Genomic DNA, 13,484 nt, shown 5'->3' with positions numbered 1-13,484 from the left:
ATAGCGCACTACGGGTAAAATTCTTTGAATAGGCAAAAGGTTCCCAAAATGGCACACTGGAAAATGCGCTTAAAAGGGTAGATGTTTTTGAGCTGTTTAGTTTATCGGTTCCAAAATAGTTCTTCAGAGGTCCAACTGCATTAGCTTCTGTTATTACGCAGCACAGCTAAAAGCCACGAAGGCTCTTTATACATGACCACTTGCTGTTGCAGTATTCATTCAGCTATGCATTTGATTTCAAAGACCATGTGTGGCTCCCCAGGCCCATTAACCACTGACAGGACTCAAATGATTGAATGGTACATGGTCACTATCAAAGTAAGCACATTAATATAATCCAGATGATGGGGAAATTCGGTGTGGCAAGCATGTGTTGAAACATGCCGAGAGTACTGTAAAAATGTATTAGACCTACTTGTGAGGGCAACTGAATGACAAGGCAATACATTGGATCTAAAATGCATGATAGCCACCACTTTGCAGCTCAAAATAAATGAGACGGTGGGGAATGACAGCATTTAAAATAGGTGGCTCACTTACCAGCAATAATTTTTAAGATGCCTCCAAGTATTTTCCAGTACTGCCTTGCTTTCACATGCTGCCATTTAACCCAAGTCGCGCGACAAATATAATATCAATCACTTTAATTAGGCGTGGTTTCAGAGTATTTCTAGCTTTCTTAATATGACAAGAGTGCACAGGAATTCACTGCAGACTTGCATGTGTGCCCTCATAAATATAACTAATCATAGTGGCACGGTGGCAGTGCTGCCTCACAGCTCCAGGGACCCGGGTTCTATTCTGGCTGGCTGGGTGGAGTTTGTGCTTCCTCCCCGTGTCTGCGTGGGGTTCCTCCGGGTGTTCCGGTTTCCTCCCACAGTCCAAAGATGTGTGGGTGAGGTGGATTGGCCATCCTGAATGCCCCTTAGTGTCCAAAAAGGCTCAGAAGGGTTACGGGGATAGGGTGGAGGCGTGGGCCTTTCCCAGGACCGGTGCTGACTTGATGGGCCGAATGGTCTCCTTCCGCACTGTAGGTATTCTATGATTCTAACTGTGCAATCATGATGCAGAGCAAAAGCCAAATACTGCAGACGCTGGAAATTTGAAATAAAATCAGAAAATACTGGAAATGTTCAGCAGGTCAATCAGGTAAGAAGTGTGGAGGGAGGAGAAACCCCAACCTGTTAATTCTGTTTCTCTCCCCACAGATGCTGCCTAACCTGCTGAGCATTACCAGTATTAGTTTTAGCCTAGCACTAATACAATGTGTGACTGGATAGCATGTTGAACTAATTCTACCTTAGAACTTGGGCTTGAGTGCATATGGGGTGAAAATCTTATTTTCTCATTCTGATTGTATGAATTACAATCAGTTTGTCACTTTCAACTGAACAAAAAAACAATGATGTTTTGCAGCTAAATTGAGCAGCAGGGAAGGATTTAAACTCAGATGATTGGGAGATGGGGCAAAGTTAAGCCTAATGAGGAAGATCAGGATTAGTAAAGCAATTGCAAGAGAAGCAGAAGGATTGGCCAAAACAATTAATGGGAACAGATCAGAGAAGTAACTAAACAAGGTAGGAAGTAATAAGAGAACAAAAACGCTTTATGGAAATGTCAAGGGATATAAATACTTGAAAAGGAATGCCAATATTTCCAAAGATTCAAATCAGGATGTAGCGACTGTATATTAATGCAAGAAACCATTCAAAATAAAATTGAATAATTGGAAGCACTGATAATTATAAAGGGATTTGATATTGTAATTGCAACTTATTCAAGGAAACCAACTCACTACCCCAAGAATGTGAACTCTTACAAGGTAGAGAAGGCAAGGTTCCTCAGAAATTTGAACAGCAGATTAAGCAAGCTCTTTCATACTGCTACAATGTAGTAGCTATATGAGTGGCATTTTCCACTAGCAGGATGCAGCCATCAGTCCAAAAGAACATTTTGCCTACCCCACAATCTGTGTATGAATCTTGGTGCCAGTGCAATGCCAGTCAGCTATGCCTTCCCAGTGATTGGTTTGCATATGAATTCTCAAGCCATTCAAAATGAAATTGAACAATTAGAAGAGTAATTTCAGGCAGCCAGACTCTTGCTAGGTTTGGGTGATGCACGGCAAACATTGATCTGATCAGGATAATCACTGTCCTACTGGATAGCTTTGATGCAGTTTATTTCTGCCAAACCTGCAAGATGAGCAAATAGCTGGGATGGTTTGACATATGGTATTGTTGCTTTTGTCCTGATGAGTCCAGGAGGATAAGCTTCAGCAATATTGAAGAAGGACATTTGGTTCATCTTAGTTCATCCTCATATCCTTTCCTGTTTTACCATTCACGTTGTTTCATGATTTCTGGATTTGCAAGTTTAGCACATGGACTGGATTCTCCACTCCCCCGCCAAAATCCTTTTTGACGACGGGGCGGAGAATCAGTTTTCCAGCACAAAACCAGGACTGGTAGAGGTTCCGCTATCCCCCCCCCCCCCCCCCCCCCCCCCCAAGCCCGCCAAAAGTAGCCTACTCAGGGAGTACGCTGCGCCGAGTATCCACCACCTCAGGCCATTGCCTGACGCCCGCCCCACGATGCTCCGTCCCCGTCTGGCCAAATTCCCCATGGCAAGTTTCTAATGTGATCCTGCCATTCGGGAACCTCGCGTGGTGGCTGCGGACTCAGTTCGGGGCCGCCAGAGTTGGGGGAGAGCTGATTAGAGGGCGGGGGGAGGCCTCATTTGGGACTGGGGGCTATATGTGCGGGCGGTCCGGATCAGGCGGGCAGCCGATCAGGGGCACTATTTTCGCAGTCCACGCCCACGGGCTGAATCCACTATGCAGCACGGCAGGGAGCTGGAGGCTGCCGCCGTATGCATGCACGGCCTCTGACCTGGAAGTGCGGGGGGGGGGGGGGGGGGGGGGGGTGTATCGGCAGCTGGAGCTGCGAGCCCCATGACAGCTGCCTGCTAGTCCCCTGCAAGACGGTGAATCTGTGGCCTTTTGACGTTAGTTTTCCTGAAGTAAAAGAGCACAGTTTTCAGGACGGCGTGGGGACATAGTCCTAAAAACTGAAAATCCAGCCCCATATATTTTTCATGATTTAGATGGAGATGTTCCTGCTATCAGTCTTAGAAATTACCCTTTGAATATGTGTCCCCTATTTATGCTTCTGCAGTTTAATGTGAAGCCCTATTCAAATTAGCTTTTCCTGTGTCTGTAACAATCTTACATACATGTTCACATGACTTCTCGGGGTGCCTCCATTCCAGGCTGTAAAGCAAAAATTTTCTCCAGTCTTTACTGATAACTCAGGTTCAGGACACACAAGATTACCCGAGTAGCTCTTCCCTGCATGATCTCCTTTGCTTGAATGTCTTTGTTCTTTCTCAGCAACAGCATCTGGCTACAATTCTCAAGGTGCAGCCTAAGCAGAATGCTACAAACTTTGGTTATTACTCCTTCAGACTGATATTCTACTGTTTGAAAATGTAACTCAACTTCCGATTAGTTTGATCAATTGCTGCTCTGACTTGGTTGGACACAGACTCATTCTTATTGATTTTAGCACCACTCATGAAATACTCATCACCTATTTTTTGTTCCAACATGTGCTAATTTATATTTGGGCATTGTATAACAGAAGGTAGTAGGTGCTAATGAGCACGAGGTTTCCTGGTCCATGGTTAATCTGATACCATGAGACTCCATGGGATCCAGATTCAATGTTGAAGATTCCCAGGGCCAAACCTCCTGACTGTATGACGCGCCGGCAGTATAGGCCAGGCATGTGTTGTGTTAAGCTGCTTCGGATAACACAGTTTGCTACTTGATGCAGTCTTAACTAAAGGATGCTCCAGACTCTGAAGTGAATTCAACGTGTTTATTGAACTATTAACACAGTTCTCAAATGAGTTTGACTCTCTGCTAATCTAACTGTAGTAACTCAGTCTAATTGTACCAGCTTGCTCTAAGCCACGTGCTGGGGTGTGATGCTGCTGATCAACCCTGCCTAACTCTCCAGATGTCTGCCTGTGGAAAGAGGCTGGGTATGAGTGGCTCATCCCTTTTATAGTGTTTATGTCATGCCACCTTGTGGTGATGTCACCTCTGAGTGTCCTGACTGCCCATTGGTTGTGTCCTATTCTGAGTGTTCATTGGCTGCATGTTTGCATATCGTGACAGCATGGTGACAGAGGAGTCTGGGACATTGGCTAAAAGGTGCTGGCCCTCGCTATGTCATGGTGTTGCTTGGCTAGTAAAGAACAGCTCTCTCAATTTTGTCACAAGGCTCCAGTGTTACTGAAGAAGGCTTTTCAGGATTGAATGGGATGTGTGTGACATTGTCATGTCTCTGCTTTGGTCAATATTGGGTGATGTGGATGGAGTTATGCGCAACATTTTGATACAACTGAATTATTGGTGCGTGACATCTTCAGAATGGCAATCTCTGCGTCGGATTGTCATTTTCGTTAGACTAACCTTCACTGGAATTCTTAGCCGCCTTGGCCAACTTTCCTCACTCGGGCTTGGTGGGACAGGAGCAGTGAAACGCACCCCCTATAGTAACATCATGAAGTAACAGAAAGGTAAGCCACTCCCCTGTTTTACAGCAGTAGTTGCCAAAAGGGGAGGTTTAAGGTGACAATTTAAAGGGAGCAGGTAAGTTTTAATGTTTAGACAATTGGGGGGGAAGACCATGGGGTGGGGAGGTGAGGTTGGACTGGATGGGGGTGGGTTCAGTTCAGAGAGGGGAGAGTTTGGAGCATAAAGTGAGGGGTTCGCACCAATGCCGGGTCAGACCAGAGGGGGGTTTGGAGTTCAGATCGGAGGGGGGGGGAAGGTCAACCTGGATGAGGAAGGGGTCAGGCTGGGTCCGAGGGGGAGGGGTGGGTCAGACTAGGCAAGGGGGATTAAGGAAGGTTGGAGTGTCGCAATGGGTGTGAGTCGGACCATGGGAGCAGGGAGGTTAGTACTGGAAAGAAGTGAGTTGGATCAAAGGGGAATCCGTCCCAGAGGGCGGGGAATCAATCCGGAGCCCAGGAGGATGGGCGAAGCCCGAAAGGGGGGTGAAGGCAGTCCGGGAGGAGGGTGCATTGGTCCAGGAGTGGGAGAATCAGTCTGGGATGGGGGGAGGGAAGAGTGTTCAGTGTGGGAGGAGGAGGGTCATATTTGGGGGGATGGTTCATGCAGTGGGGAAAGTCGGATTGCAATGGGTGATCAGCCCAGGAGAAAGGTGGGCAAGATCGAAGGGGGATCAGTCTGGGGGGGGGGGGGCGAGAGATCTGGTCAGAGATGGTGCCAGTCTGGGAAGGGGGTTGTGCTTTGCCCAGGAGTGTGGGCATCAGCCTGGAGGTGGAAGAGGGAGTTGTGAGGAGGGGGGATGGAATGGAGGATGGCTCAGTCCAGGAGGACGAGGTTCAGTCTGGAGGGAATGGTCAGACCGATTCCTGGCGGATAATTCCCAGCCCACTCCAATTGTCCACAGGAAGTTAGCCCTTCTGAATGATTGCCAGGTAAACCCTTACGTGGGAACGTCCCAGATGGATTCCCCAGCACATCATCGGGGAACCAGGAAATTATGGGTCAGTGGCTTACTGGGCCACTCCAAGTTGCAGCTAAGTGTTAGCTCATTGATCTGGGCTCGAGGTCACATGTAGGTAGCCCAGGTATTAATGGCAGATTTCTTTCTTCAAAGCAGATGAATAACCTACATGGGTTTTTAGAAACCGACCAACAGTTTCATGATCACTATTAATTATACTGTATGAGCATTTTTTATTCCAGATTTATTTATTAATTGAATTTTAATTCCTCAGCTGGTGTGGTGGGATTTGAATTCATATCTGCAGATCATTAGTTCGGACCTTTGGAATATTAGCCCAAAAATGTAACTACCACAACACCATGCCTTTACAGAACTCCTTTAACAAGAATTGTTGTCTCCAATGCTTTAGTGTTTTCTTTTTCTCAGCTTTGAGTTTAGTTATAGTATTACTTAGCTGAAGTCTTTAAAATGGCATGGCGTGAACCCTGCCCCTGCCTGAAAATGGCGCCAGAGAATACGGCAGCCGCCGCCGGGGTGGATGGAGGGATTTGTGCCGCCCCCCCCCCCCCCCCAACTCCACACACTCCCCATGCCCCATCAATGTTGCTATGTCACTTCATGCTCTCTATCCACCTTCCCTAGCCCCTTTTATTATGAATGTCAAACTATTCTTCTCCATCGATCATCATGGCCCTCTGACAACTATGAGCCAACACATGCAATCCCATAAACTCTACCCTACCACCCCTTGCACTTACACCTACAATGCCAACTTACCGAGTACACTTTGTGAGAAGAATTTAGTACCCATGCAGAGATGAGATAAAATAAAGTTCTAAGTATCCATTGCAGGCTACATTGAAAAAACATTCATTAATAAAAAAAACTTACTACTTTTATATTCCTGTAACTAATTAAAACAATGAGCGAGATTCTCCAATCAGTGGAATCCCCTCGGGGGGAAGGGGAGGGGGCCGGCACAAATCCCGCCATCCGCCCCGGCGGCGGCTGCCGTATTCTCTAGCGCCGTTTTCAGGCGGGGGCGGGGTTCACGCCACGCCAGTTGGGGGCTGTTGGCAGCGGCCCCCCGGGAAATTCTCCGGGCCCAGATGGGCTGAGTGGCTATTCGTCTTTGGACAGTCCTGCCGGCGTGAGTTAGGCATGGTCCCACACGTCAGGATCTGGCAGTTAAGTCGGCTGGGGCGGTCCTCGGGGGGGGGGGGGGGGGCGGGGGTATCCAACCCTGGGGGGGGGGTCCAGACAGTGCTGGCCTGCAATCGGTGCCCACCAATCTGCGGGCGGGCCTGTGCCATGGGAGCACTCCTTCCTTCCATGTCGGCCCCTGTAGGGCTCCGCCATGGCCTGCGCAGAAAGGAGAACCCCCCGCGCATGCGCCAAAACACACCAGCTGGTCTGCGCATGCGTGAACCACACCGGCTGTACTGTGCTTGCATGTGATCACACCGGCCCTTGGCCGCATGCGCAAACTCACGCAGTCCCTTCTTTCGGGGAGCAGTTGACGCCGGAGTGATTGGCGCCGGTTCTCCTGCCGGCATGGGGACTTAGTCCCCAGAAGGGAGAATCCCGCTGAATGTATTTAATTCAATTAAACAATCCTTTATAACAACACAGTGGAATTCATAATCCCACATCAAAAAGGTCATAACCACTTGTTGGTGTCAATCAAACTGTGAAATGGTAAGCAAATCAAAGATTTGAAGAGCAAGGGGCGAAATTCTCCGCCCCCCACGACGGGTGGGAGAATAGTGGGAGGGCCTTCCCGACATTTTTGCTGCCCTCCCGCTATTCTCCCCCCCCCCCCCCGCCGAAGTCCCGACCCGAATCGCTGCCGCCGTTTTTTTACGGCCGGCAGCGATTCTCAGCTGTTAGATGGGCCGAAGTCCCAGCCCTTTACGCCGTTTTTACGAACGGCAAACACACCTGGTCTTGCCGTTCGTAAAAACGGCGTGACTAACTCGCTATTAATAACCATGGCACCGATCGCGGGCAGCGGGCCCGATGCCCGCGCACTACTTGTCCTTCCGCCGCCCCGCAGTATCCATTCGCGGGGCGGCTGAGGGGCAACCCGGCCCGCGCATGCGCGGGTTTCGCGCAAAAACGCGATGACGTCACCCGCGCATGCGCGAGTTGGAGTCTTCCAAACTGCGCATGCGCGGCTGACGTCATATGACGCGTCAGCCGGCGCTAACTCCGGCAAGCGGGCTTAACGATTTTCGTTAAGCCCGTCTTGCCGGAGCCTACGGCGTTGGGCTGCTAGCCCCGACCGGGGACCAGAATCGGTCCCCGGTCGGGAAGGGGCGCGCTGCCGTAAAACCCCCCCGGGTTTTACGCCAGCTTTACGATTTCTCCCGTTTTGGGAGAATCGCGCCCAAGATCTTTAAGTGTCTTGACAACTTAACAGCTCCTTTTGACAGATCCCTCTGATTGCTATCCTGTTCACATTAAAAAGTGAGGTGGTAGTGATCTAATGAGGCCCTCACTCACGGGGCTGAATATTACGGTCCGTGGTGGTGGATGGTAGTCTGATCCAGAAGTGTGAGCCCATCGGCTCTTGTCACTGCTGCTCCAGAATGCTGGATCATACGCCAGTCCTCCAATTAGCAGCCATTGGGTGGGCTTCCTGCCTGCAACATTTCAGCAAGGCATCCTGTCTGTCCAATGGGCTTAGAGGGTAGAATGTCCAGACCCCGAGCTGGCAGACCATGACCAGAAAGGAGGTCACTGCTACCAATTTAAAGGGACATGGGTTTTCCTGAAGGAAGATGACTTTGATGCAGTGTCTAAATATTTCCAAGCATTGGTACAGGTGAATGAATGTGAATTCTTAAATCTTTTGGACTGTTTTCACAGAGGGACAGAATGAAGGGTCTTTGGCAGGAAAGACACATTGTGGAATCCATTTTAAGCATAACCGTGATGAAAATAGAGACAAATGGAGCAGCAGACTGGATAACTATGTGACTCTCCATGGATAGCTGAGAGAAGGGAATCAGAAAATGGGCAGGGCAGAAGGAGTGGGATGGCCCTAAAGTTCACTGACGTCTCCCAGCGAATTTTCCTCCAGGCTGTAACAAGTGGAGGTTTTTATGCCTGCTGATGAAAAGAAAAGACCCTTCTGCATGACCAGAGCAATGTAGACAGGCATTGCAGCAGAGCTCCGTAACACTGGGGTCACCCGGAGAACCGAGACGCAATGTCAAAAGAAGTTCAATGATCTTTTAAGATCTGCAAGGGTAAGTCTCCATTGTGAACATAAATAAACACAGAAGGTCATAGGAAGGCTTCATCTGGGTAACGCCTTGTGCACTGTTCAGAACTGTGAGGCAACATATGACAAATTAAACTGAATATGACCTGGAGGCAACGGACAGTGTTGGTGAGGTTGTTTAGCGGAGGATGAGGGGTGGTAGCTGAGGTGCAGAAGGCACACAGGGCATTGGCAGCTTGTGGAGTTCCCACAGGGCTTAAGTATGAAGGAATGTACCTCAGAATCACATTGTCACATCTCATTGCAGGAGGAGAGGGCTCACATTGCCAGGGAGAAGAGCTGGTCAAACCTGGATATCCTCACCCCTCTGGAGGAAGAGGTTGAAGCAAATAACTGGATCCATTGCATTGGCACAGGCAAGATTGGCAGAATGCCTCAGGATGGTGGGATTGGAAGGGACACACCGATAGTTGAAAGAGAGGGGTGCTAAGAGGACTAAGACAATGATGTCTGGTATGAATGACACACCGATGGTTAATCTGTTCAAAGGCTCTTATGGATTGGGTACGAAACAGTGTCTGTATTCTGGAAGTTGTTAAATGCCAACAAATAGTAATGTCTCATTGTGCATGGAGCGCTGCCTTAGTGGAAGGTCGTGTTTCGGCAAACACCATGAGAGCAGAAAATGTTCACAACCTGTCCTTTCTTTTTTATCTCCTGCGCCGGTTAATCATTGACTGCTGCAACTGCAAGCTGTAATGTGCCCACAATCAGTTCTGAGGAGGAACAGGAAGCTTCAAGCACAACCCCTCTCTCACCCGCATAAATACAGGTACCTCAACAGTGTTTCATATGAAATTAAATGAAACGAAAATCGCTTATTGTCGCAAGTAGGCTTCAAATGAAGTTACTGTGAAAAGCCCCTTCTCGCCACATTCCGCCGCCTGTTTGGGGAGTCTAGTAAGGGATATGTCGGAGAAAGGGGAAGCACATTCTGCAGCTGTTGAACATGTGGTGGAGCAGGCCTCTGGCAATGAAAGGAGTGCTCAATGTGACCAATATTCTAGTCCCAGTCAGAGGATGAGCCTCTGGAGTCATCCTTAGGCAACAGATGTTGAACATCCAGTGAGAGGTAAGTGCAGATTTGACAGATACACTAGAACGTTTGTGATTTCTGGCATAGACTTTGGTGTTGTCCATTCGGCATGAATGCTGTAAAAACCCAAACTTCAGAGCACCATGCTTCCTCCATGGACAGACAGGTGGCTGGCTGCCTTAGAGGTGCAGGCCCAGCAAATTCCAGAAGCACTAACTGATACTCCATCACCCTGGATCTGTGCTCAGCAGCCCAGAGTCCCAGACAGTAGGAATGGGAGCATGGACACTCAGCCAGCTCCTGGTTCCAGATAGGAAAGCACAATGGCACAGTGGGCAGCACTGCTGCCTCCGAGTGCCAGAGAACCGGGTTCAATTCAGGCCTCAGGTGTCTGTGTGGAGTTTGCACGTTCTGCCGTGTCTGCGTGTGTTCCTCCGGGTGCTCTGGTTTCCTCCCACAGTCCATAGATGCGAAGGTTAGGTGGATTAGTCATGCTAAAATTGCCCCTTAATGTCCAGGAATGTCCGGGTTAGTGGGGGTTACGGAGTTAGGGCGGGGGAGTGAGCCTAGGTAGGGTGCTGTTTCAGAGGGTCGATAGACCAAATGGCCTCATTCTACACTGTAGGGATTCTATGGATTCTATTCCAAGGAAGGGTTCTCATGGCAGATGTTAAGCAATAGCTACTGCCAGCTAGAAGCAACTCGGAGGTTATTTCTGATGGGGGCAACCTCTGTTCTGCCCCTCAGTTAATGGCATAGTCACCCCAAAGTGCTGCTATGGCAACAGGAGGGTCGCCTGCCGCTCTGCAGGAAACTTCTATCAGGGAGAAACCCTCAAGGTCTCACCCGCTCCGAAGACACGTGGTCATTCAGGTTAAAGAGTAAATAAATCAGCAGCCTCTCTCCACTACATCTGAATGAAAGAGTGGAGAGTACGTTGCTGCAGCACAATGAAGAGATTGAGAAATCGTATTTTAGTTCACCTAGGTACATTTAGAATTTGCTTGCTTGACAATGGCCTAAACAGTGGTTAACACTGCTGCTTCACAGCGTCAGGGAACCAAGTTCGATTCACACTTGGGTCACTGCCTGTGTGGAGTCTGCACGTTCTCCCTGTGTCTACGTGGGTTTCCTCCAGGTGCTCCAGTTTCCTCCCACAAGCCCTGAAAGACAGTTTGTTAGGTGAGTTGGACATTCTGAATTCTCCCTCCGTGTACCCGAACAGGTGCCGGAATGTGGCAACTCGGGGTTTTTCACAGTAACTTCATTACAGTGTTAATGTAAACCTAATTGTGACAATAAAGATTATTATTAATGTAAATGAGCTATGGCCAGGATTTTACGGCCCTTCCCTTCGGTGAAATATTACGCTCCTGCTGAAGTGAACAGATATTTACATCTGCCAGTGTGAGACATGTTTTCCACGCAGTGTATTATGTGAGGGTGTGTCATTGCAATACCATTACATCCTATGGCAGCTTCTCCCTCTCCAACTGCAGGGTAAATTCTATCATGTTGTGGCCACTGCTCTCTAAGTGTTCCTTCACCTTAAGTTCCCTAATCAAGTCTGCCTCATTACGTGTCACCAAATCCACAATTGCCTGTTCCCAAGGGGGGAAACGCAGCGGTCTGCAGGTTAGACTGAAGGAACGCGGTTTCAAGACCCCTCTCCCAGCATACTCCTGGCAAACGTCCAAGCGATTGAAAACAAGCTGGATGAACTTAACGCCAGACTTACCTCTCAGAGGGAAGTAAGAGACTGCTGTGTGCTCTGTTTCACAGAGACATGGCTCACCCCGCCTCACCGGACTGTGCCATACAACCTGAAGGCTTCTCTATTCACCGGGCGGACCGCACGGCATCTTCAGGGAAAGCGAAGGGTGGAGGGGTTTGCCTCCTCATCAACTCCTCCTGGTGCTTGGATGTGGTGACCCTGGCGACTTACTGCTCCCCAGACCTGGAATACTTGACCGTAAAGTGCCGCCCATACTATCTTCCACGTGAGTTCACTTCAGCCATTATCACAGCGGTCTACATCCTACCCCAGGCAGAAGTGAGGAAGGCGCTGGATGAACTGTACACAGTCATAAACAACTATGAAACAGAACACCCGGAGGCCTTGTTCATTGTGGCCGGAGACTTCAACAAAGCCAACCTCAAGAGTGTACTGCCAAAATCCACCAGCACATCTCCTGTCCCACCAGGGGCGACAACACTCTTGACCACTGCTACTCAAAAATCAAGGGCGCCTACCGTTCCATCCCCCGACCGCACTTTGGGAAATCAGACCATAAGACTGTGCTCCTTCTCCCGGCTTACAAGCAGAAACTCAAGCGGGAGAATCCAGCTAAGAAGGTTGTGCAGTGCTGGTCCGAGGAGACAGAAGAGCTCTTACGTGACTGCTTAGAGACAGTGGATTGGTACATATTCAGCGACTAACTTAAATGAGTATGTCACCACCGTCACAGACTTCATCAGCAAATGTGTGGACAACTGCGTGCCAAAGAAAGCAGTACGTATGGTAGCATGGTGGTTAGCATAAATGCTTCACAGCTCCAGGGTCCCAGGTTCGATTCCCGCTGGGTCACTGTCTGTGCGGAGTCTGCACGTCCTCCCCATGTGTGCGTGGGTTTCCTCCGGGTGCTCCGGTTTCCTCCCACAGTCCAAAGATGTGCGGGTTAGGTGGATTGGCCATGCTAAATTGCCCGTAGTGTCCTAAAAAGTAAGGTTAAGGGGGCGGTTGTTGGGTTACGGGTATAGGGTGGATACGTGGGTTTGAGTAGGGTGATCATTGCTCGGCACAACATCGAGGGCCGAAGGGCCTGTTCTGTGCTGTACTGTTCTATGTTCTATGTTCTATGTATGTTCCCCAACCGGAAACCATGGCTCAACCACAAGATTGACTCCCTATTGAAGGACAGATCTGAGGCGTTCAAGGCAGACGACCCTGTCCTATACAAGAAATCCAGGTACGACCTCTGCAAAGCCATCCGAGATGCCAAGAGAGAATATCAAACTAAGCTAGAGTCACAGACAGACTCTCGGCGGTTGTGGCAAGGACTAAACAACATAACGGGCTACAAAGCGAAGCCGAGCAGTATCTCTGGTAGCAGCGCACCCCTCCCCGATGAACTTAATGCATTCTATGCTCGGTTTGAGCAGGTAACCAACAATCCGCTATCGAGTGCCCCAGCAACCCATAATTCACCCATACCCACCATCACAGTTTCCAAAGTTAGATCGGCCTTCCTGAAAGTGAACCCACGGAAGGCGATGGGCCCGGACGGGATCCCTGGTCGTGCACTCAGAGCCTGCGCATACCAGCTGGCAGAGGTATTCACAGACATCCTTAACCTATCCCTACTCCACTCCGAGGTCCCCACCTGCTTCAAGAAGACCACCATCATACCGGTACCAAAGAAGAACCAGGAAACGTTCCTCAATGACTACCGCCCGGTGGCCCTGACGTCAGTTGTAATGAAGTGCTTCGAGAGGCTGATCATGAAGCGCATCACCTCCATACTCCCGGAACGCCTTGACCCACTTCAATTCGCATACCGTCGCAACCGGTCCACATCAGACGCCATTTCCCTGGCCCTACACTCATCCCTAG

This window comes from Scyliorhinus canicula, chromosome 3 (assembly GCF_902713615.1).
Source record: "Scyliorhinus canicula chromosome 3, sScyCan1.1, whole genome shotgun sequence".
NCBI lineage: Eukaryota > Metazoa > Chordata > Chondrichthyes > Carcharhiniformes > Scyliorhinidae > Scyliorhinus > Scyliorhinus canicula.
This window is presented reverse-complemented; position numbering follows the sequence as displayed.